We start from the raw sequence: 27,352 nt of genomic DNA on the forward strand, positions 1-27,352 counted from the left end.
GAACAATTACATAACTATTTATCAAGTTTATGAAAACATTCCCATTATTTTCCCCAAATGTCATTTTATTGTTTTCAGCATCTACTACTTATTTACCAAACAGAATGTATGTTATTTATATACATTTTTGTTTATTTAATCTTATCATTCATACATAAATTAGAAAAATCTTATTTTTAAGAATATATGTTTAAATAAATATCTAACAGTAAGTATTCTATGATCAAGTCACAGAGAAATCTACATATCTAGAATGGGTAAATTAATAGCTAATAAAATTTTCTTGTCCACTTAAAAATATTGTTTACAGATATTTGAAACATGAAATGAGGCTGAAAAGCAAAATCACTTAAAACTAACTTTCTAAAATTCAGTCTGTTTTGGAGAGTAATTAGGAATTAATGTTACATGGGAAATTTTATTTCAATGAAGAAATATTGTTTCATTTATAAAATTTAATGCAGATAAAAATGATAAGAAAACAACAAACAAAAGTCTGTTTTTCTTTTATAGCCACCAGATTAAAAATAACCACCTTGTTCTCAGGCTGACATTGAACCACCATTTTGTGTATTACTTTCTGAAAGTTCTATTTTAAATAAACGTAAAGGTGATCCATCACATATTTGAAGATCTCACGCATAGTTAAGGTGATTACACCCACTTTTAAGTATTTCCTTTAGAATAAATAATCTTTATATTCATTAATAGCTGTTCCTGAAATATCATATCATAATTAAAAAGATAAGTAACATATTCTTCAAAACGTGAACTTAATCATTGCCTACCAATTCTTAATACAAACAGATAAGTTTAAAACAAATTTGATTTTAGAGTTGATAATGGCAAGGTCCTCATTGTGAGTTCCTAGAAATTTTCAAGTTTTTATTTCTATTATATAGCCTCCTCATGCCCATGTTTTGTTTTGTTTTTAAGATTTATTTATTTATTTATTTTTCTCCCCTTCCCCTCCCCCACCCGGGTTGTCTGTTCTTTGTGTCTATTTGCTGCGTCGTCTTTGTCCGCTTCTGTTGTTGTCAGCGGCACGGGAATCTGTGTTTCTTTTTGTTGCTTCATCTTGTTGTGTCAGCTCTCTGTGTGTGTGGCACCATTCCTGGGCAGGCTGCACTTTCTTTCGTGCTAGGTGCATTCCTTGCACATGGGGCTCCCCTATGCAGCAACACCCGTGCATGGCAGGGCACTCCTTGCGCACATCAGCACTGTGCATGGGCCATCTCCACATGGGTCAAGGAGGTCCCGGGTTTGAACCGCGGACCTCCCATCTGGCAGACGAACACCCTAACCACTGGGCCATGACCGCCACCCATGCCCATATTTTAGTCCTGTCATAAAATATGGTATTCTTTTAATATCCCTTGTATCAATCAGTAATTATTTAACATCATTTCACTTGTGTGGTATCTTCTGCACCCAAGGAGATAAGTGCCATGGGTAACATTACTTGTTCATAGTATTATAGCTCTAGCACTGACCCAACTGAAGAGATTAAAATCCAGTAGTCATTGAATTAAATTTGCTTATTATATGAAAGAAATATGAAACATTTATTTCTTAGTGGCATGTATTGTCTGAAACCATTGACAGTGGGAGGTATTATGATTTGCATAATAACTAAATATTTGGAGAAAAAATATGCCCATCCATATTCCCCCATACATTGTATACCAAAATCACTTTCCTTGATAGATAAGTGGTATAGAGAAAAATAAGAAGTAGGAAAGAAATTTACAGGAAATGAGAATATCACTGCCTTTTGTAAGAAAAAGAAATATAGGAAAAAAGAAGGCAATGGGAAAGAAAACACAGCTAAGAAGAGTAAAAAGAGAAGCAGCATAGGTTAGAAGTAGGAAGAGATGAGAGATCTGAAGAATTACTGTGCACCATTGTGATTTTTAAAGATTAGTAAAGAAGACACTTTTCAGAAGACTTATAAAGATATACGGTTTATATTAAACCTTATTTGTTGTTGGAGATGTGTGAGCATGGGTGTGCTTTATAGATACAATGTTGACATGACCATTAAATGATTTCAAAACATCACAGATTCAATTGGGTTAGTGACACAAACTTACAATCCAGAAATGGATTTGAGGATGGGTAGAAACATGGCTTATAAGTAGTAGATCCAACATAGATGAAGAAGGATATCATGAGGATTAAAGGATATCATGAGGATTAACATGCCCCGTTAGGGCCCGTATTCTGGCTATACAGTCCTCCCCCTTCTTCCTCCACTCCCAGCTCCACAACGTCCTGCAGTCTGAGGCCTTCTATTGTTATAGTCTCTTGTCAAGCAAACTTCCAACTAGATCTCAGAATGGTGGATTATAACACAAATGAAAAGACCTAAATAAAAGCCAACTGCCTTGGTAGAACATTGTTTATATCATTAAAATAAAGTAAAAAAAAAAAAATTGAAAGACATCTACCATCGTAAGGTGTGTATAAATTATTCTGTAATATTAAAGTTTGAATGTGAACTACTCAAAAAAGAAAAATGTGCAGAACTTAATAAAAATACTAAATTGTGAAGTGGGAATGTTTAATACACATACTGCAAACTATATAAACCTATCAGACCAAAAGAAGCAAGCATCTAGATAATGTAAAAAAAATTTTGAAAATGTGGGTCATTTATGTTTATCTCAAAATCTTTATACTGTAAGCAGATAATGTTCTCTCTTTTCTAATGCATATAGAAATTTTCTTTAAAACATGACTCATGTTAATCCAAAAAGAAAACAAAATAAAATCTCTGAAGAAGAAATAGTATAAAATGTATTTTTATCACTAGTAATAAAATGGATATTAACATGAAATTATTTTAATATAACAGCAAGAACAAATACCTGAACACTCACAAATGATAGTTATAAAACAACAGTTTATTTAAAGCAGATCTTTGATCAAAGAGAAAATTAAATTCATGAATCCATTGTAACCAGAAAATTATGGTAATAATTTATCATTTATCAAATATATATCTATGGGCTATTGATAAAGTAGCATTTGAGGAAAAAAACTAATAAACACTTTATGTATGTGTGTGTGTATATATATATAGGTACTAATTAGGGAACATAGAATATAAATTTATGAAAGGATGTTATTACAAATTTAATCTTAATTATTTTTTCTATATTTTCCATTTTACTTTATATCCCTTTGACAGATAGTAGACCATTTGCCCAACTCCTCAAGGGAGGGTGGAAACCAAAAATAGCTTAACTTTAAAAAAAATTTTGTTTTTGTTTTACATGCTCAACAGAAACTTTGGAGATTTTAAACATAAGTACAAGAAACAATTCAGGATTTAAAGGACTGATTTTAAAAAGTGAATTCATGGCCAAAAACATAAATGAAGTATACTTCATATGGTAAAGTTTCACTTACTTTTGGGGAGAAATGGGAGGAAAAATCACATAGGAGAGGAGAAAGAAGGTTAAGGGTGTAGAAGATAAGAACTTGGTCTTAGGGATTCCTGGTATAGTGTAAAGACTCCAGAGAATACTGGCTCATGGAATCCATCTGAAAAATATACTTGGATAACCTTGGGAATAGAAGTCCATGCCTACGAATGTCAAAATAATATCAGTGTGGGAGTCACCAAACATGAAGGCCTATGAAAATCAGGGAAACTGGCTTTCCAGAAATTTATGTGAAAATAACTGGAGGACCATACCAACACATTGGTACTACATAAGAGACCTAGAAATTTGGCAATTAGTGAGAAATTGGAAGGCAGAGTAAACTCTAAAAATGTATGAAGTTAAGAATTCCCACCACTCCAGTGGAAGGGACATAAAAGTAAAATTAGTTTTATTTATGGCAAACATGATTTTTTCTTGAAGACAGACTTTGTGGACCTAGATTATTAATTATTACATACTTCTAAAATTTCTCATGCACTTCATGAACTGTGCTAAGAACTAATTTTAATAGATTATAAGAGAATAAATTTGATGTCAAAGTCTTGATCTATGCTCTAGACATAAACTCACAGAGACAATATAGGCAAGTATATGGCAAGCAAAATAAAGGCAGTACTTAAAAAAGCCCCTCCTTTATATTTAGGCACATTGATTACCTACTTAAAAAATGAATTAAATTTAGAAGGACTTTTAACATGTTCAGTGTTCCTCTGCATATGATCTAGAATAGAAGAGATATTGTTATATCAATCAGGTATATAGGTACAGCACTTAATACTAATCAATGCACAGGTTCCTCTTTGAGCTGCATTTAATAGATCTAAGTGCCAGGTATGCATACCATACATGTTCTCTCCACGGGAGCAAGCCATAATGCCACTTATATTTGTTTAAGCATTATTCACATCACTCTGGTAATTATTGCCCCACATGGTATGTCCTTCACTCAGCCAGCATGCTGGCTGTTGATCCTAGAGAGAGGCGAGGAAGGTAGGCTCCAGTGTGTTTACTGGACTGGTGCATTGCATCCTTTGACACTATGAAACAGAGACATTCTGGCAGGAATTTCCATTGTAATTTGGCCATATTGAGCCATTGCCAGCTGCTGCAGGAGTCCGAAACGCTCCATCCACTTCGGGATCATGTCCAGATGTGGTAGGTACTTTTATTGTTTTAAGGGTCATAGTGACTGACCTAGCCAATAACTCAAATGGAGAGACACCATGCAGGGTATTTGGGCCATGTTTAAATGCACAAGAAAGTTTGACAATAATTAACTCTATCTCTTAATTTTTATACACTTTATAAACACTTCCAATGCAATGTATAACATATCAAACGAACTTAGCTATTATTAGCATTTTACTTTTTATTTCTAAACCTTTACCATGACTACATTAATTAAAAAGTATTTTACTTTAACAGTACAGGAAAAAACTGCTTTCCCCATTATTTTACGAAAACCTAAGATTCCCAATGGATTCAAGATTATCTTTCCCTTATAACTGCCTTAACATGCAGATTGAGGTAGCCTCTGACAGGTTTCTCTGTTATGAAGCTAATTTTTGTAACTGATATCAGTTTAGGTCTCTAATTAATACCGGCTTACTGGAATGAACCATTTAAATGCTTCAGTTTAGAAGATGCCCTTACAAACTACATTAAATCCAATTGCAAGATAGTATTGATATTTAAAAACTCATTTCTAAATTACCTTTGACTGTTATCCAATTTGTAACAAGCAAACTCTAAAGGTGATTTATGAGTTCCCAGGTACGGACAGACTGACAAATTTCAAGTAGCCACAGGTTAGAAGAGAAGAAAGAATTTTACACACTTAGTAAAGGGAAAGGCCTGATTAAAGCCATTCTCTAGCAATATTTTTACCTTAAATGATGGCTTATGAGGAGGTTTTCTCTTCTACAGAGGAAGAGAGGAAAAGAGAGGAAACCTCTATGGAGGAGAGGTTTAGTAAACAGCCTAGATCTTGATTCTCCATTCACCCCCCTCATTAGGCACAACCAAGGCTGGAAAGGTTCAGAGAGACAGGTCTGTGGCTTCCAAGTTAATGTGGGAAATGAATAAAACTTCCCTGCCACATCAGGGTCACCCCAGGCTCCTCCTGATTGATGGCTCATGTGTGGCTTCAGATCCTGAGAGGGTCATGCCTTTACTGGTGGCTGCTAAAAGGTGAGGCTGCCCTGGAACCTGTGCCCACCACTCCTTACCTTCTCCATCTTGGGGACATGTCTCAGCTGTTGAAAACTGAGAAGGCTCTTTCTAAAAGGTAATTAACGGAAGCTTGAGGGCCCAAGGACAGTTTTTGCAGATTTCTCTGGATATTTGGCACAGACTGATTAATAAAGTGAGTTCCTAGGAGGAGCTGTCCTTCTCTAGAGTAAGGGTCTATTAGAGCCTGATTTTATTGCCTCTACCAGCTTTCTTTGAAAGAAGGCTAGATTTTTAGGTTCGGCCTCTGAGTTATTTCCCTGAGATGATTAAAATTGACCAATTTAGTAGTGCATTTCCTCATCCCTTTAAGGAGACTTTACCATGTGGTCTCCAGCCCTCGGGTCCCCTCCTTCTCACTTGCACAAGTTTAACTGGAATTCAAGGTCCCATGCAGAGCCTGCTCTTGGCCATACTGTGGCCATGTGGTGTAGGAAGAAAAGATTACCCTCTTCCTTTTTAGAACATCAGTATGCAGGTTCAGAGAAGGCACCCCAACAGGAAGTCTGCTGGAATGCTGGGGAAGCTGCCCATTATCCTAGGGGAAGGTCAAGGTGATCATCAGTCTGGGTGGTATTGCACTGCTTGACCTGACTGAAAGGATTCCTCACCAAGCTAGCGTCCTGGAATTCAGGAGTCCTGCTCTCTTCACTGTCTGCATGTTGTGGGGACAGTTTAGAAGCAGAGACTGATCTGTGGCTTACAGGCAAACTGCCGTAGGGAACCTGGAGGTAATGGATTAACAGAAATCTCAAGGCCTCCTGGAGGCTGAGTAAGGAACAAACCTCCAGACTTGGGACAGGGTGAGAGTCTCAGGGGCCTTGATAATAAAACAAAAGGGGCACAGACAGGCTTTAACTAAAAAGCCTGGACTCACCAGTCTCCATACATGTCAGGGAGCGTTACTTTCCTCTTTGTCTCTTGCCTTGGCTCACCAAATATGTTAGTGTAATGCTCTGGGTTCTGGGCTTCTAGGTTCTTCACAATGTCGCATAAAAGAATTTAAGGACACAGCGTAGTATAAGCAAGAGAATAAAGAGTTTATTAAGAAACAAGAAAACTAGAAATGCGATGAGTATACAACCTGAGACCTGGGTTGTGGCTGTGCTACACATTGAGATGTGCTTGTGGGGCGCCAGGTTAGGCTTTTTTAAAGCGTTTCTTCTTCCCCTTTCCTAATGTTTGGGCAGGGACTCAGATGTACTATTTTGATAGTTTTGCTGAACTAAACATTGAAAAAAAATTATAAGTAAAAATGAAATAGCAATATAAATATGAAATATAAATATATAAACACATAATATAATATAAATATAACATGACTGGGAAATAAACTTTCCCATGCATTAGGAGTATGGGGAAGATATTTGGTATAGATTGATATTCAGTGAGATACGTCCCATCCATACCTGTAGCATTTATGAATGCAAAGCAGAACATCAACTCTAAAATGAAAAATGTTCAAGGACATCAAGAGGTAATTCACAAAATAAGAAATTTAAATGTCTAATAAATATGAGTACACTGATGTTATTAATTATGCAAAAGATACATTTTTAAAATAATGTATCTTACCAGCCAAGATGAAAAGGTTTAACAAAGAACTTGTGATGGCAACTGTGTAGAATATCAAAGAACCACTTTCGAAGGTATAATTTTTGCAATTATTCTCCAGGTCATCAATTTTTTAAAACAAAGAGTTTTATCATTGATTTGTGTTTTAATTTTGTACTTCAGTTTTTACTTTTTGTTATTTTTTATTATATTTATATTAGTAGAGTGTATGGAGGGGTGGCTTTAGTAATGGTGTGGAATGATTAGCACAAGAATGTGTTAGCATTTGTTTTATTATATATACAGATGCTTAATTATGATCTAGTAAATTTTATTATTTTTTTATTTTTAAAGAAACATTAGATTACATAAATGTTGCATAAAAATTATAGGGGATTCCCATATGCCCTACCCTCTCCTCCTACCACACATTCCCCCACTAACAACATCTTATATTCGGGTGGTACATTTGTTAAAATGTGAGCACATATTGAAGCATTGCCACTAACCATTGATTTAGTTTACATTACACTCTGCCCCACTCAGTTTTATAGGTTAAGCCTAAATGAATAATGGCCTGTATCTGTCATTGTAATGTCATGCAGGGCAATTCCAATGTCTAAAAATGCCTCCATGTTACACCTAATCTTCCCTCTCCTTCCCCTCAGAACCTCTATTTTAAATGTACCCATCATGCAATCAAAAAACATTTACTAAATTATCCGAGGAGATATTTACACTGATGGTGAAATATTTTACAATAATAGAATACATATTTTATTTCCTGACACACAGGTTGTTTATGATTTTGAAACAAAAAAAAAAACCAATCTTAAATTACTAGCTGGTTAAGCAAAAGACATAGTGTGTGCATATAATGGAATTGCATGACAATGTTAAAACTTGTGTACATATTTTGGGAATATAATGTGTGATTATGTTTCAAGTTGAAATGCTAAATGCACAAAAACATAATATTAAATGTATATGTATGTATATATATACATACATCTATTTTTCTATATCTATCAATATATCTTATATATCTTTATATATATCAATATCTATATGTATCTCTATCCTTATATCTATGTTACTGTACATGTGTAAAGATATAATTTTCCAGTGTTTACTAAATGCTATTTCTCCAAATGCCCTAATGAACAGATAGAAGAGAACAATAAAAGACTAAGCAATAATCAGGGGTGTAACTTTAAAAGTACACATTTTGCTATTTTGGATGATGGTTTTAGACATGACCTGATTCATTTTTTTCTTTTAAAGGAAATACAATCTGGACAAGTAGCTCAAAGGCAGATCCATGAAGGTGCATAGGAATTCATTAGTTTCATCTCAGTCTATACACATCATTTCAAATACCTCCGTGCAGGTGAAAAGGCTTTCTGGGACCCTCGCTGTAAATAAAGGATAATCAACAGGCATTACCACTGACTTTTTCCTTTATGTAAGATTTCTCATTTTCTTTGCAAATTCCTCATGTGAGATCTGAGGTCTGAACAGAATAGACTTTGGATATTTTAGGAGGGCTGAAATAATAAGTACTTACAGTTTAACAATTATTTTCTTTAAATAGAGGTATTTCTTTTGACTGTTATAAAGTATATCAGTTTTGTAATTAATTAAATAAGACATACATATTTTTTACTGAAATAATAACTGACTAAAAATAGTAATCTTAAAGATATCAGAAAACAGAGAACAATCAAATTGAGGAACACACAACAAGCAAATTGGGCAAAACATTTGCAACATCATAAAAAGTACTATATTATCAAAATAATACGAGCTGTGCATAGGAGCTAGAAAATTCATAAATAAACACAAAATTGCACATTCAAAATAAGCACATAAGACAGTCAACCTTTTTAGGAATCAAGGAAATCTATATCAAAATAATGAGACACTTATGTTGGTCAAATTTCCAAAGACTTTGCTTAAAATGTTAACACCCTACATTGTATCAGATGGGGCAAGTTCTCCTACAGTCCAGGAAAACTGTAAATCATTACACTTTTTCTGATGGACAACCTCCGAAATTTAATTCAAGATTTGTATTTCTAGGACTTCTGTCATTTCTTAATTACATCTACCTAACATGATAAATGACAAATAATTATCTGGAGCAGTGAGAAATTTGAAAAAACCTCACATCCAAAAGTGGGAATTAGTTAAATTAATTATAGTTACTATTATGAGAAGTAGAATATATTTAGTACTTTCTTTTGCATCCTCCCATGTCCTTTAAATATATTATTTCATTAATCAGTATAACAATGTTATAGGTAGTTAATTATAATTAGTTTTATGTACATAAAGATAAGTCTAGGTTTAAGGAAGTTAAATTACAGATCTTTGAAATAAAGGGTGGGGTAAAAAGGTTATACCAATCATGTAAGAATCCAAGATTGTGCTTTTAAGTGTCCTATTATAATTCCTTTTTTACATAAGTTAAAATGTATACAGTACCATCCTGAAAAATGATTTTGTAGAAATACCTAGATAAATGCTCTTAGAATTTCAAATAAGAAGTATACAACTTAAAGTATAACCCTACTTTGGGGTTTGTATTCAGAAATAAATATACCTAAATATTTTTTCTTTAACTATGGATATACAGATTGTGTTATGTCCTAAGTAATATGATCATAAAACTCATAATAAAATGAGATATTGTTTTTTTAAGTATTATTAATCCTGAATAAACAATGTATAAAATGAATGAAGGATCAAATGCCAGCTAGTGTTTCAATCCAGGGAAGCAATTAGCAGATTATTTCAACAGTGAATATTTATTCCACTAATAGGGTTAAACATTTGTTTAAAGATGATGACCTAGTTTCATTAACATCATCACTGCATGTAAACAGTGTGATTATTCCACAAATACTGTGGAATTACACACATTTTAAACTTCACTGCAGGACTCTGTAATCATGGCAGAAGGTCTTTCTAAAATGAACATTATTTCTCTCCCAATGGAATCACAAGTAGACAAATGAGGATACAATGAATAATCATGGCTCCCATAAAACAGCAGTAATGTTAATTTAGTATAGTTTAAGAATTGTATCTCTTGAGGCATTTTCTCAGAAAAAATAAATAGAATTTGCCTGGAAGCTATTCCACAGAACACAAAACTGAATAAATATTTCAATACCATTATGCATAAGACATTTTTAACTTAGGCCTACATTTCTGAAACTTTATTTTTTAATATAAAGCATCTCTTAAAGTATAAAATTGTATATTATTTTTCACTTTAGGAAAAGTGGATTAGTCCTTGTATTTTCACAGAATTATTAATTTTGTAGTATTTATGTGCAAGATAAACCAATTGCAGTGGTTAGAGTTTTGAAAAGTAAACAATTATTTAGAGGAAAAACTCTCTATCCTTGATTACTTATGCAAAGATTTTCTTTTAAATTTACATGAAGGAAGGAAGAGGTACTTTTAGAGAAAACAGAAAATTAATTAGTAGATATTTATTTAAAAATTGAAAATTTCCAGGACAGATTCTTAAAGACAAAATGATTAACATTTTATTGAAGATACATATTTAATAAAATAAATATCTTAGCTGAATGCAAAAGGTAGTGGCCCTAAACAGTGCAATTAACAATATTTCCTCTTGATTTTATGAGTTGTTTATTTTTTTATTTTGATCATTTGTTTAAAAAGTAAGGAAGTCTATCATATAGTGTACTGTAAAATCCAGCATTTTACTACTGGTATTCTACTATAGACTTATTGTGAAATGAAATTAATTATATCAATGAAAGAAATTATATCATTGATGTGGAGACAGTGGCCACTGGAGGTGCTGAAGTTGGGAGAGGGAAAAAGAATTACAATATAGGGGCATTCTTGGGACTTGGAATTGTACTGAATGACATTGCAAAAACAGATACAGGCCATTATATATCCTGCCATAACCTACAGAATTGGGTGGGAGAGAGTGTAAACTACATTATAAACTATAATCCATGCTTGGTGACCGTGCTCCAAAATGTGTTCATCAATTGTAATGAATGTACCACAATAATGAAAGGAGTTGTTAATATGGGGAAAAGTGGGAGGTGTGGGGAATGGGCACATGGGAATCCCTGATATTATTTTATGTAACATTTTATGTAATCATTGTATCTTTAAATATATATATATTAAAAATAATAAAATAAAATAAAAATTTTAAAAAATCAATGACAAAAAAAAAAAAAAAGAATTGTGAAAAATCTGTACTTTCCTTTACCTCAGTCAAACAAGTTAGCCTGCCAAGGATTTATTGATACAAGCAGAATATAGGAAACTCCTAGTTCAGAGTCAAAGGACGTTTTTATTCACAGAATAGCAGTAGCCAGAGTATCAGCATTTTGTGGTACCAGTTGGAGGCCCAATTCCCATAAAGCAACATGAAGAAGGTCATTTGATACCTGCATTTGCAGTGGGTGGCATTACATGAGCTGAAACCTGAGATTGATGTACCCAAATATGTTATATGGGACAATAAGCTTTCCAAGTTCTGGAGGAAGTTACTACTTCCATCTTCTTAACTGTTTGCTATACACACATTCTTATGCGATAGTCCACAGCAAATATATTCAGGGTCTTTTTACACTAGAAGTGGTGTAACACAGGAACTATTAAAAATTGTTCTTCAGATCTTTGAAACTTAGAAATCTCTTTATTTAAGTTTACATTGTATGATGAAACATACTACCTAAAAGTCTACTATTTGGGGGAAAATCATTACAATTTGATAAAAATTTCCACATTTGTTCTGAGTTCATGTTATTCAAATACATATACTTACAGTTTTAATAAGTAAATACCTTTCATATTTGATATTTATTTTAATAAATAATGCAATAATGATATCAGGATATGCATGGCATGCATATGGCAGCATGATATAGTAGGAAGTGCATATAACTAGTTGTCAGAACACATAAAATTCTATTCATTTCCACCATAATTAAGAAAGTGTCCTTTGACAAGTCACAGATTAAAGTGGTATTTTATTTCACCTAGCTATAAAACTTGAAATATAAACTAGAGGGTCTTTAAATGACCATTTAACATTGAAGAGTTAATAAAAAATTTGAAAAGGGCATTTCACCATCAAGAAATGTGAAAGATCTGCCATTCTCCTTACTTGCAATCTAATAAATTAGCCTATCATGGTTTACAAGGGGCTGACTCTTTTCTTTGTTTTTCCCCAATTTAATTTGTATCATTTTAACTAGTAAAACTTTATTTTATATAATTAAGCTAGGAAAGTTATGTAGAGAAACAAAATATGACTTGTTACTCCCAGGAAAAAAATTTAATAAATGGAGATACCAAGTTGTTGTATATAATTGTTCAAGTTGTACAGTGTACAAATCTAGAGTGTGATGTGAACTGAAGTTTCCAGATTTGTGCATTATACAGCCTGAAAAACCATAGAAAAACCATAGAAACCTAGCAATAAGTTTTCGATTACTGTACATAAAATTACCATAAACTGTATTGCAGCTTAAAGCAATACGTATTTTTTCACAGTTTCCCTGGTTCAGAAGTTTAGCCCCATTTAGCTAGATCCTTGGTTCTGGATCAAGGCTGCCATAAAAGTACTGGATGGATTTCATTCTCAACAGAAGCTCAAGTGGAGAAGAATCTGCTTCCAAGCCTTCTCAGGTTGTTGACAGAATTCAATTTCTTGTTGTTATAGGCCTAAAGTCTCCATCTTCCTGTTGGTTTTGACAGGGGAACACTCCCAGTTCCAAGAAGCTGTCAGCAGTTTCTTGCCCTTTGATCCTGTCCATAAACTCTCTCAAAACAGGCAGCTTCCTGCTTCAAATTAGTAAAGGAGAAAATTGTCTAGATCCAGTCTAATAAAAGAGTCATTTAACACAATAACCATGGATGGGAGTGACATCCCATCATTTAAACATATAATGTAACCAAATCATTGGGTGACCTCCCATTTTCTTTGCCACATAATCTATTGGATCAAAGCAAGTAACAGGTTTCACCCATAATCAATGGGAGGAGATTACACAAAAAACATGGAACCTAGGAACAGGAATTACTGGGAGTCATTTTAAGGCTTATCCATCACATTGTCTCAGGAGAAAAAATATTGGACTAAAGAAAATGCATTTTTTTTAATATTAACAGTTTGTGGTATAGTGCCATTCAATATAAAAAGTGTGAAATATTGTTGGTATTAGTTTAAAAGAAGATTCCAGACAAAGGCACACACAAATATATATAAATTTAAAATACAAGGAGACATGATATTAAAACAGCGCTAGTGAATCTGATTTTCTTTGGAGTTGTGAAAATAAAAAGAGGTAGTAAACAAACCAAGTTATTAAATTGACTGGAATATTGAATGCATAAACAGAAAGCCCCTGGATACAACTTTACAAAAATTATGTTTTTGCTTCCTCTAAGAACATCAAATTTCTTTGTGTCCAAGGTAATACCCCATGTAGCAACCCTGGTATTTAAAATCACTTTTTAGTGTTAAAAAGGAAACTGGTCAACTGAGTTTTAACAAATATGCAAAGACAAATCAGTGGGGGAAAAAAAGACTTTTCATCAAATGGTCTTGGAATATCTTGGTATCCATACACAAAACAATGAACCTTAAAACATACCCTCATACCATATAAAAATGTAACTCAAAATAGACCATAAACCTAATACTAAAGCATAACACTATAAAATTATAGAAGAACAAATAGGAGAAAATGTACACAACCTTGGGTTTGGTGACATGTTTCTAGGTACAAGCAAAAAAAAGGCCAATCCATTAAAATTTGTAAATGGACGTTATAAAAAAATAGTTTAAAAATTGATTTTTTACCAAAGTAAAAAAACAGTCTTTTGCTCTGCAAAGGACTAAAGATATGAATAGGCACATCATCCAGAAGATACGGTTAGCAATATAGCAATAGCAATAATAAGAGATGTTCAACATCATTTGTCATTAATTTAATGCAAACTAAAACCACAAAGGATACTAATATACAACTATTGGAATGGCTGAAGTCCAAAAATCTGACAATAGCAAATGCTGGTTAAGATGCAGAGAAGAGGAACTATCATCAGTAGCTATGGAAGTGAAAAATAGTTCATCCTCCTTAGAAGATGATTTGGCAGTTTCTTAGAAGTTTAAACATGAGCTTTCCATATGACCCAATAAGTGCTCTCTTATGAAACCCAAGTGAACTGAAAATTATCTTCATGCAAAATTATATACATGAACATTGGTAGCAGTTTTATTCATAGTCATCACAACCCGGAAGGAATCAGGATGTCCTTTAACAGGTAAACGGATAAATGGTACATCCCTATAATGAATTTTATTCCACAATAAAATGATATGAGCTATTGATTCATGGAACACTGACTCCTAAATGCAATTTCCTAAGGGAAAGAAGCTAGATCAAATGACTATATGTTAATGATTTCCTTTACATGACAATCTATATAAAGAAAAATATAGGAATTAAAAAGATCTGTAGTTGCAGGTGTTCAGTGTTGGTGGAGGAGTTGGTTGTCCATGAAGATGATGTACAGGGGAATTTTTAAGATGATGGAACTCTTCTGTATGGTATTGATGTAATGGATACATAATTCTATGCATTTGTTAAAACCCATAAAATCATACATCACTAAGAATGTGATTTAAAGCATAACAATTGAACACACACCCAGGAGAAGGGGATCACTGGTGGACCATATTCTGTGACAGATGCATGTAACTGCATCACAAATCTATAACATGACCTCACTGAAGGGCATGGGAGGAAGAACCCGACTTACTTAACTTTCAAATAATGGTGATTTGACTGGAAACTTCAAGGCTAAAGGCAAAAATAACTCCTCTCTACTTAGTAATTCTTTTTCTCACTGGAATAGAGATTATCAATTCTGAAGACACTCTGTGTGAATATTAGTGTTGAAAAAAAAGAAATAAACAGAAGTTAAAAGGAGTTGGTTTCTTTATTATAAAAGAAAGGACTTAGAAAAAAGCAAAAGAGGAAGGCTAGAATGGCAGAATGAATTCTCTGACACTGGATTAAAGTCCAAGACTTCATTATACACTCATGTTTATTAAAAAATATATAGATATGTGTACATATTGGTTATTACTTACCTATATTTCCTGCGATGGTCTTGAAATAGTGACACCCCCCCCCCATAGCAACCAGACTATTCAAAACCCAGATATTGTTTTCTAAATACTGTGCTACAATAAGTGGAATCAAGTGTCTTTGAGAAATGGCTAGCTGTGGAGCCAGAGCAAGGACAATGTAGGTTAGGGCAAGAGCAGACTGTAGAGCCAAAAAGTAAGGAAATGGTGAAAAAATAAAAGGGTAATAACCCAAAACAACACAGGGATCAACCTGAAAACCTTCACAATGGCCAAAGCACAAACAACTTGTGCAATAAAATTAATTCCTAGTATTGGAGTATAGCACTGCCTTAGTTTTTTATTGCTGCCATAATAAACTACCAACACACTTAGTGGGTTAAATAGCACACTTGGTCTCACAGTTCTGTTGATCAGAAGTCCAATATGGCCTTATTGATACACATCCTTTTTTAGAGGTTCTCAGGGAGCAAGTGTTTCCTTATCATTTCTAGCTTTTAGAAGCTTTCCGGATTCCTTGGCTAGTGATCCTCTTCCATCTTCAAAACCAGCAATGCTTCATCCCTCGGATCATTCCTTTCTAAGTCTCATCTCCATTTGACCATGTCCAGGAAAACATTCCCCACAGTGAAGGATTTAAGTGAGTATACTGGAAGCACCTAGATAATTTCCCCATCTCCAATTCTTTAATCAGAATCACGTTTGCAAAGTGCCTTTTGATATGTAATGTGACATATTCACAAACTCAAAGGATAATCCCAATCTAACCTTGAAAAAAACATTAGACAAACCAAAGTTGAGAGTGTTCTTCAAAACACCTGACCAGTACTCTTCAAAACGCTCACATTCATGAAAAATAAGGAAAGAATGAAGCAGACCAGAGAAAGCTGAAAGGAAGACTAAATGCACAGTGTGTCCTGGATTCGATCTTGCAATAGAAAAGGGCAAAAGTGAAAAAACTGGTGAAATCTGAATAAAGTATGATTTTTAATGAATAGTTATATACCAATGCTAAATGCTCCATGAAAATAGGTATCAGCTTTACATAATTTGTTAGCATTATGGAAACTAACTGAAGGGTATACAGGAGCTCTTTGTACTTTCTTTGCAACTTTTCTGCAAATTTATAATTATTCCCAAATTGTATATATACTAATAAATAAATAAATATATATGGATAAAAGTACTCTGGCCACAGTCCAATACAATTCCATCACTACAAAGTTTTGTCCTATTCTTCATGTATTCTTTTCTTTGGTGTAGATCTTGGTATCCCTCTCTTCCCAAAAATGTGCTATTGTTTTTAAAACTTGCAGTCTCACTCAAGGAGAGATGGGTTGAGGTGGAAAAGCTCAGGATTTCCTGTCTATCATGCTAACTTCTGCACATGGTGGAAGTCTGCTTATATTCTGTCCCTCACCCAAACGTCTGTGGGGTCCATAGAGATACTCAAAGGTGTGCAAATGCCAGTCTCTCTCCATTTCTATTGATCTACTTCCTGTCTGCAAAAATAATGATAGCTAGTGTTAATCATATGCCACCCATTAATAAAATATTTTATGTGTTCTAGTTCATTTAATATTCACAATTTAATTTATCCCCATTTTATAATGTGGATATTAGTCAAGGTTATGATACTAGGAAATAAAAGAGTTAGGATTTTAAACTGGGTGTCTGACTCATGGGTAGGTTCTATCTATCATTTGACTATCATTTCTGCCTCACTCAAAAACTTAGGACCTTTGATTTAGTTCAATATCATTATAGCCCTTTTTATTCTCTCTTCTGCTATGGGCATTTCCAGACATAGCCTCTTACCTGTAAACATTTTTTTTTAACAAAAACTTTATTGAAATAAAACTCATATAGCTTTCATTCTCTGGTTTTAAAATCTAAAATTATATGTATTTTTATATATTCAGAGAGTTGTGCAAAAAGGAAAACTGTCAAACTTTTAAAAATTAAAGTGGCTGTACCATTTTACGGTCCCGCCAGTAAAATCTGAGAGGTTCAATTTTTCCAAATCCTCTTCAACATTTGCCATTGAATTTTTTATTAGACTCATTTTCCTGTGTCTGATTGTGCTTTTGGTTTTCATTTTTCCAACTAATGATATTGAGTATATTTTTTGTGTTTATTTTGAGCATAATTACATCTTCTTTGGAGAAATGCTTATTCAAATACATTGACAATTTTTAATTGGGATACTTGGCTTTTTACTGTTCAATCATAAGCGATCTTTTTTAGATATAACTCCCTTAACAGATATATGAATTGCAAATAATTTCTCTCCACATGCATGGATTGCCTTTTAATTTCCTTTATAGTACCCAATAAAGTACAAATATTTTTAATTTTTTAAAGTTTGGTGAAGTAAAATTTATTTACTTTCCCTAATACTTTTGGCTTAATCCTTTTTCTTTTCTGATATAGATATTTATGTGTATGTATTTCCCTCTTAACTAAAGCACTGACTTAGTTGTCTCTGAAATATTTTGGTATGCTGTATTTTCATTTTACTAATCTCAAAGTGTGTTATAATTTTTCTTGTGATTTCTTTTTGGACCTATTAGTTATTTAGTAATGTATTGTTTAATTATTACATATTGGTGAATTTTTAAAATTTCTTTCTTTTATTAATTTCTAATTTAATTATGATTGACAGAATACAAAATCATTTTATATTTATTGTGGCTTGTTTTGTAAAATTTCCATGTGTCCTTGGGAAAAACGTGAATTCTGCTGTTATTGGTTTGTTGACCCTAAGATTATTAAAGTTAAATCAAATATTATCTGTATGAAATGTAGTTGTCAACCTCTCTAAATGTGAGAAAAGCCTTATGTGGATTCAGATAAAAATCAAACATCTATTCCCTTCTAAGTGAGAATGCAGAAAATGACACAGTACTTTAATCTTTCTTTTGCAGCATCTTCTGAGTCACCCCTTTGCAGGTTCTGAATTGATTTAGGATATGGGAATGTGTCTTTCAGTTTTGATTATTCATTTTTTGGAAAAGACTCCAGAAATTAAATTTATGTATGAACTCATATCATTATCACCATCAAATTTCTCAAAAGGTTTTAGTTTTTTTTCTTTCTTCTTTAGATTAGATGATTTATTAAATAAAGAAAGCTTAGAGAACGAATAAAGCTTTGGAGGAATACCTATAATTAATAAATGAAGGGAAAGGAAATATTATGAGAAAGGAAGAAAACAGATGGGATAATAGAATAAGAAACTGCTTTGTCATGAAGATTGGAATGCTAAGAATGTTTAAGTTGTCTAAAACAAAAAGAAAACAGAAAATTTAAGAAAGCTGAGAAGAAGGAATATGTAACTATATGAAATCAGTTGTCAAATCAAGACCTTGGAATTACGAATATCTTGTCTTAGTTAAAGTTTTACTATTGAAAGTCTGTTTAACTATAAAAATGGAAAGTTAGAAAGCCAGTTAAGGAAACCTGTTTTAACATATTAAAATTTCCCACATAAATATAGAAATAAAAATAGTTTTAGCAATTCAATATTAATTTATGAGTGTCTACCACTGTACTAGAAATTGACTTTGAGAATAAAAATTGACATGCAGTTTTCTCCAGAATAGTTTAAGTATGCTGGAATGTATGCATACACTAATAATTATAGTATATTAAGTGATATTATAGAAGATTATGAAGTTAATGTATTGGGTAAATTTATAATTTTTCATACTTACTCAGCTATATATTTCTAATAGAGCATTATAACTTGGTACTATCCAGTCAAATCAAAGTTCAAGCAACATTACTAAATATTCTGGTAAAATGATAGGAGATTCTTTAAGTATTTAGTTGATAGGTTCAGGTAATAATATTTCCTTTTATTTTTGCAGTGACAGAATTAAATTAACATGAACATTGAGCAAAGTCTACCAAGATAAATGTAGTTTTTCTAAGATATATGTTTTTAATAATTAAATATATGTATATTACATCTAAAGAGCTTTTCAAAAAAAAAGTTTACTTGCCTGAGTAGTATGCTAGATAATCTATTATTTTATCCATCAGTTTATTTATCCATCAACCCACCCATCTATCTACCTATACAGCTACCTCTATCCATCTATCAAAAAATCTATACAACTACTTATCATCTATTTATCCAATTAGGTCTTGAAAAAGCTGCCTGTGTTTGAATCCAGATGTCATTGTTTAGTAACTATTTAATACATTGTTAGAAATGCATTAATCTTTCTGTGCCTCAAATTATTCACTTTAAAATGGAAAAAAAATAATTTCCCTTAAAATTTGTTAGTTAATGAATTTATCAAAAAATATAGTAAAAGATAAATAGTAACTATTATCTATGAAACGTTCTCCCATGTCCCAAATAATGTAGGATAAAATTTAAATTCAAATGTATCCTCAGGCATTCCTCTTTTCCAGACATAAATAATAAATGAAATATCATGACCTCCTGAATCCATAATATCTCCTCCCCTCCAATCAGGATAAGTCATCTTGTCAAACTTGGAGAGTCTTAGGAAAAAATCCCAAGCAATCCTAACTCTATTCCACCTTCTTTAAAAGAATTAAAGAGTACTAGACAGGAAAATTTTAGGAGTAGGACCAATTCAGTGAATTATTAAATATAATTTAACATAGAATAAATAGAAAATATAATTTAACCATCTTCAGTCTTCTTAGTTTCTTAAGGATCTTTTCCTTTGTTTTTACAATAAAAGAAGGTTTGGAGTTAAGGAGTCCCCAATTTTTCAAACCCTAAACATAGACATTGTGAAACATGATTAAGGAAAAGTGAATCCCTGTAGCTTCCTGAGAAACAGCAACCTCTTTCCGGTCAGTGTGCCACAGGGAATAAGACTGGGGTCTCTTTCTGAAATCAAATCATCATACATTATAGTTCATAAACATAAAGTCACTAATGGCAATGCCATTGCCTGTAAAATTAGAGTTTTCTTAAATTTCAGGGCATCCTGTAGGTTGGCCATGATCCTAAAGGCAAGAAAGCTACGTGGCTTTTTATGATCTTTTTTTCTTAGAACAAATAATGGTGGAATTTGCTAGAGTCTAGATTTACTTATTTATTGTTTTTGATTTAATTATTTTTGAGTAAATACCTTAAAATCATGAGAGGTTTTATTATTATTTATGTTGAATCATTTCTGACCTCCATCCTCAAATATTTCATTGTTGAATTAAATTGGCGATTTAAATGATAAACTATACAGTGTTTAAAGATCCTTCTCTGAAGGTTATACTTTGGGAATTTACATTTGCTTGGTTAGACATTCACACAGCAGGTAAATTTGAGGGGCGACAATAGCAAAGCATATAAAACGTTTCTTTCCTTGAATTTATATTAATAACTTATCAAAGAATTTCAATCACTTATAAGAGCAAAACAACATGAAGGTATCCATTTTCTGTATATTAGCAGGAAAACAGGTACTATTCCTTCACACCATATCAGATATTTTCCAAAACAGGAGGACTGATTCATTATAAAGTATATTTAACTAAGGGAATAGAAAACTTGAATTATCTGTTATGCAAGTGCAATGTAAATGCTATGAAGAGGATCCCTTGTCAGTTAAATATATATAGAACTCTCCAAACTTTGTAGAACTGTTATTTTTAAAGGTTGTATTTGGAATCTGCAAATGACATTGATGTTTTCAGGTCTTTGTTTATTTTCCCACTCTAATCCTCAAGGAAATGCAATAGCTTGCTGGGCATTTGGTTAGTCAAGTGTTATTGCTGGCCTCTGTTCAGTGTTTCATTGGGGGATTTTTGTTATAATCAAAATAAATGGGCTGTTTCATACTAAAAGTGATCTTATTGACAGATCCTAAAAATGTTAAATGAGCAAGCTTTCCTAGAAATGTTGCAGTTCTAATTTAAAGTCATTACAGCACTAGAGTCTTGACATGAAGTTATTTGTTATAATTTCTTATTTGGTTAGTGTAAGCTACTATAGGTATTTCTTCTTTGATTCTGGCTTTATTTAAAATCATTAGTATAATAGTTATATTCATATTTAAAACTTTGCTCTAAAAAATATTTATGGCACCAGTGAAAACAATTTCTAGTTTATTATTTGAATTGACAGTCATAAATTGTAACAGGTAATTTTAGCATTTAACAGTTGTGTGTTTTTCAATAAATCTGCAATTTATCACATTAATTATATATTATTGCTTCCAGGCAAGTAAGGATTATGCAGTGATTGGTTTCTTTGATAATCCAAACCCATTCCCTCCTTAAAAATAATATTTTGTTATCAAGAAAGATTTTTGGATATAGTTTTTCACTTTATATAAGACTTTATTATATTCTTATTTTCACTATTGAGATGGTAGTTTAAATAGAAGGATGCAATAGTTAAGTACACACATTCTCTAAAATCTGCAGTATATTTTCTTTTAAAGTATATTACAGTGGCTTAAAATGCAGACTCTAGGAACAAACAATATGGGTTTAAATCCCAACATTAACTCTATTTGTGGTTTTGGCATGTGCAAAACCTCTTCATGCATTAGTTCCCTCATCTGCAAATTTTTAACAATGTTAAAACCTATTTCATAGAGTTTCTGTAAGGGTTACATAAATTAATTTATGCAAAGACACCTAGGATAATTTCTGGTATAGATAAGGTGCTATGTATATTGTGCATAATTCCTATTATCTTTTTTAAGGCTAACATACCTTTCTTTAGTTAACATGTTTAGAGACTTCTCATTGTGTTAACTTCCTTCCTCAGCTTTAAAGAAAGAAAAGATAGAGAGACCGAAAGATAGAGATATGATGAAAGGAAAGAAGGAAGAAAAAGCAGGAAGGGAGGAAGGGAGGAAGGGAGGGAGGGAGGGAGAAAAGAAGGAAAGGAGGGTTGGAGGAAAGGGAAGGAAATGGAGGGGGGGAGGAAGAAAAGGCATAGAAAAGAAAAACTGGTTTAAAAGGGTAGAGGTATCTGAACTCAGAACAAACAAAAGAAATTAAAATCAACAATGTTGTATGAAATATAATCAACATACATGTCAATATTAAGACATGGGAACTAATATATTATTAATAAGAGTAACTCAATAAATATTTTGATACTCCACCTTGGGTAGTCAGAATTTTACAAAATTCTGAAATTCAAATGTACCCATAAACTTAATATATGGAAAAATGAAAATATAAATCAGAAAAATCAATAAATGTCAAACAGAATGAGTAATTAAGAAATAGACGTCTTTTCCGTGGCAGCAGTGAGTGTCCCTGCGCCAAGGCTACCTTCCGAGAGCTGTGTGGTAGGAGTCCAGGGGTTGGGGTGGGGTGGTGCTTACAAGCTGCAGGCATCCTCTTTTTGTCCTCCTGGGGTAGAGGGAAAGCTCCTTCAGAGCCACAGTTTCCAACTTTCCGGGGGTCATCAGGGGTTTAGCGAACTCTGGGAAGAACGTGCTCAAAGGGAAACCTGGACAGAAGCGGCTCTTCACCTAAAAAATGTTCCTTTTGCCTTGGTTGTGAATTCTTTTGTTAAGAAAGAGAATTATCATAATGTCACTATATTAATGAAAGGAGAGAAGGACTTCACTCAAGATTCAGAACAGAAAACTGTAACGTCTGACAGAAATGAAAATTGGGATTGCATTCCCTGGGATGAATTTCTTCCATTGGACTAGCTTTTCTGGACACTACTTTGTTTGAAGAAACAAGATTATGATCCTTCTGAAGATGATTTGGATCATTTGGTAGGACACAAGGGAAATCATCTCTAGTTGGCCGAAAGAACTCCTTGGGTTTTTGTTTTGTTTTGTTTTGTTTTTAAAAGACAAATAAGGTCTGGTAAGGAATGAAAATGTACCTGCATTTCAGAACTCTTCCTTTTTACCTAGAAAGTTCCACTGGATTGTCACTTTATTAACAGCTTCTTAATATATTCAACATCCTTTCGATTAGTGCATGTGAAACATTTTCTGTATTACGGCATTGAATTGTGTGTCAGCCACATAATATGTGATAAATGGTCAAATAGTAAATCTCCTTTCCATATTTATGTAAGATGTATATTCTACAGTTTGTCATTACTAACCTGCATGAAGTAGGGAGCAACAGTTCAAGTAGAGACCATAATTCAAATGCTAACATAAAATGCCTGTTGCAGATTTTTATCATGCTTGTTGATTTTCCTCTATTCTGTTATTTAATAAAAATTTGGTAATTAAAAAAGAAATTACTGAGTCATTTTCTTTGACTTGTTATAAAGACTAGGATGTAATATCAAACCATATATGAAAAATACAACCTCAGACTATGCTTTCCTTAATTTAGCACTCCTTTTTAAAATCTAATGTTAAATACTTTAGAAATAGGTTAGTTTGCCACTACCAGCTTAGTATCCCAAGAAAGAATTCATAATCCTAACAAGGTTTTGAATCTGTATTATCACATGCAAGCCTGAGTTTCAAGCTAAAAAGCCCTGATCTGGACTTGAAATCTAATCAAAGACCTGGTCTAGTACTTATTCTCTGTTGAATTCTACCTTGACCTTCAGGCTCCTCATCTGTGAAATTCTTAATAAAAAAGAATGAAGCTGGAGAACTCACACTTATCGATCTTAAACTTGTTATACACTTCGGCCGCCTCCACTGCTATCACTGCTGGTACTCAGTTGTCAGCATCACCCTGCTAACAACTCTGCCACCATGATGGACATGAATGAGTAAAACAAGGGAAGAACTTCCAGAGGGTTCCAAGATCAACGCAAGCAAGAATCAGCCAGACGGTGGTCAACTGTCATTGTAGGCTTGGGCTGAGCTAGAAATAAGAAAGTTCTGACTATTTGTCTCAATTTAGAGAGGTTGTATACAGCACAGTTAAGACACATCCAGTCACTGGAAGATCAAGAGGATTTAATTTGTGCTTTTCAAAGACGTTGCTAGTGTTGATAAGGTTTTGGAACTGAAGGAACACAAACTGGATGGTAAATTGATAGAACTCAAAAGGGTAAAGGCATAAAAAAAAAAAGAATAAGGATGAAGGCATTAAACAGGGAAGAACCCTGCCAAAAAGCCTTTGTGGGCAGATTGAGCCCAGATACTCCTTTATTTCTTTAAGATTTTTTAAAATTTTTTTTAAATTTATTTCTTTCCCCTTCTCCCCCCCCCCCCCCCCCCCAGTTGTCTGCTCTCTGTGTCCACTCGCAGCGTGTTCTTCTGTGACCACTTCTATTCTTATCAGCGGCACCGGGAATCTGTGTTTCTTTTTGTTGTGTCATCTTATTATGTCAGCTCTCCATGTATGCAGTGCCATTCTTGGGGAGGCTGCACTTTCTTTCGCGCTGGGCGGCTCTCCTTATGGGGCACACTCCTTGCGGGTGGGGCTCTCCTATGCAGGGGACACCCCTGCGTGGCATGGCACTCCTTGCGGACATCAGCACGGTGCTTGGGACAGCTCCACACGGGTCAAGGAGGTCTGGGGTTTGAACTGCAGACCTCGCATGTGGTAGGCAGATGCCCTATCCATTGGGCCAAGTCTGCTTCCCCCAGATACTTCTTTTTTTTTTTTTTAATTAATTTATTGAAATATGTCACTTATACATAAACATACATAAACAATAAGTGTATAATGATAGTTGTGAACTTAGAAAACAAACATCCCAGATACTTCTAAAGAACAAATAAAAGAATATTTTGGAGCATTTGGAGTGGTTGAAAATCATGAACTTCCTATGGAAGCAAAAGCAATTGAAAGAAGATGATTTTGTTTTATCACATATAGAGATGAAAAGCCAGTAAATAAATTATTAGCAGATATCATCAAATTGGTTTTGGGAAGCATCAAATTTGCACAACCTGGGCCTTGTGACTGTAAGTTTCAACCCCAAATAAAACCCTTTATAAAAATTAAAAAAAAAATAGTTGCACAACCCAAAGAGGTATATAGGCAACAACAGCAATAACAGAAAGGAGGAAGAGGAGCTGAACCTGGTGGATAAGGTAGTACTAGGGGTCATGGATGAAGTCAGGGCAAAAAATAAAACAAAGAGTTTAATAACTATTGTGATCAAGGATATGGAAATTACAATAGTGCCTCTTGTGCTGATCAAAACTACAGGGGCTATGATGGATATGATTACTGGGTATAATTAAGCAAACTGTGGATATGGACAGGGATATGCAGAGTACTGTGGCCAACAAAGCACATACAGCAAGGCCTTTCAAAGGGAGGCAATTACCAAAACAGTTACCAGCCATATCAAAGGAGGACAATTGGAAAAAAGAGGAGGAAATGCTAAAGTAACCCATCTTGCAGGAGGACATTGAAGATTGGCCTTCTGTTGATCTGATTTTTGTATATAAGACATTGTAGTATACAAGACACAACTGTGCCCAATTCTACGTATCACCTAATTAGTTTTCTTTGTTTTCACTTTGTCCTTGGCTGTCTGTGTCATGACTTGGTATGGATTTGTGCTTATACAAATTTCATTTGAATGATTTTAGGTTAAACCTCAAATAAATGGTTCCTTATATAACTGTTAGAAAAAAATTATTATAAAGAGCATGTTACTGACACAAGGACAGATGTATAGACCAGAGGAATTGAATTGGCCAAGTGATTTTTCCAAGTACTCAAATTCCAGTCCATTGGGAAACAATAGTATAACAAATGGTATTGCAAAAACTGAATTTCTATTTTTCCAAAAAAGAAGGACCCCTATCTCACATTATCTACAAAATCACCTTGAAAATGGATCAAAGACCTACATTTAAGACTAGAACTATAAAAGTCTAGAAGAAAATATAGGGTGCATCTTCAGGGCCTTGTGTTATGCCAGGGTTTCTTAGACTTTATACCCAAAGAAAAAACAACTAAAGAAGAAATAGATAATTGGGACCTCATCAAAATTAAACTTTGGAGCTTAGAAGGAATTTTTGATGAAATTAAAATGACTACCTGCACAATGGAAGAAAATATTTGGAGACTACATATCTGATAAAGGTTCAATATCCAGAATATGTAAAGAATTCCTTCAATTTAGTAACAAAAAGACAAACAACCCAATTAATAAATGAGCAAAAATCTTGAGTAGACATCTCTCCAAAGAACATATACAAATAACTGTATAGCACATGGCAAGATGGTCAATGTCATTAGCCATTGGGGTAATGCAAATCCAAACCACAATGAGATACCATTTCACACACTTTAAAATGACTGCTATTTAAAAAGGGAAAATAGGGAAACGGACTTGGCCCAGTGGTTAGGGCGTCCGTCTACCACATGGGAGGTCCGCGGTTCAAACCCCGGGCCTCCTTGACCATTGTGCAGCTGGCCCATGCGCAGTGCTGATGCGCTTAAGGAGTGCCCTGCCACGCAGGGGTGTCCCCCGCGTGGGGCACAAGGAGTGCGCCCCATAAGAAGAGCTGCCCAGCACGAAAGAAAGTACAGCCTGCCCAGGAATGGCGCCGCACACACTTCCCGTGCCTCTGACGACAACAGACGCGGACAAAGAAACAAGATGCAGCAAATAGACACAGAGAACAGACAACCGGGGGAGCGGGGGAATTAAATAAAATAAATAAATCTTAAAAAAAAAAAAAAAAAAAAACAAATATAAAAAAAAAAAAAAGGGAAAATAAATGTTGAAGAGAATGTGAAGAAATAGGAACACTCATTCTTTGCTGGTGGCAATATAAAATGGTGCAGCTGCAGTAGAAGATAGTTTGGCAGTTTCTCAGAAAGCTATGTATAGAAATATCATATTACCCAGCAATCCCACTACTTGGTATATACCCAAAGAATTGAACACAATAACTCCACAAATATATGCACACTGGTATTGATAGTGGCATTCTCACAATGGCCAAAAGATGGAAGCAACCCAGGTGTCCACCAACCAAGGAATGGATAAAGAAAATGTGGTGTATATATATACAATGAAATATTATTCAGCCATAAA

At 33.6% G+C, this 27,352-nt stretch overlaps 2 pseudogenes; both read left to right on the plus strand.

The window, feature by feature from the left end:
• The first annotated feature begins 5,698 nt into the window (after window positions 1-5,698).
• Window positions 5,699-23,165, plus strand: LOC101446553 (nucleotide triphosphate diphosphatase NUDT15 pseudogene; annotated as a pseudogene).
• A 318-nt stretch (window positions 23,166-23,483) lies between these two features.
• On the plus strand, window positions 23,484-25,684 carry LOC101446102 (heterogeneous nuclear ribonucleoprotein D-like; annotated as a pseudogene).
• Window positions 25,685-27,352: the final 1,668 nt, after the last annotated feature.

This window comes from Dasypus novemcinctus, chromosome 15 (genome assembly GCF_030445035.2).
Source record: "Dasypus novemcinctus isolate mDasNov1 chromosome 15, mDasNov1.1.hap2, whole genome shotgun sequence".
Classification (NCBI taxonomy): Eukaryota; Metazoa; Chordata; class Mammalia; order Cingulata; family Dasypodidae; genus Dasypus; species Dasypus novemcinctus.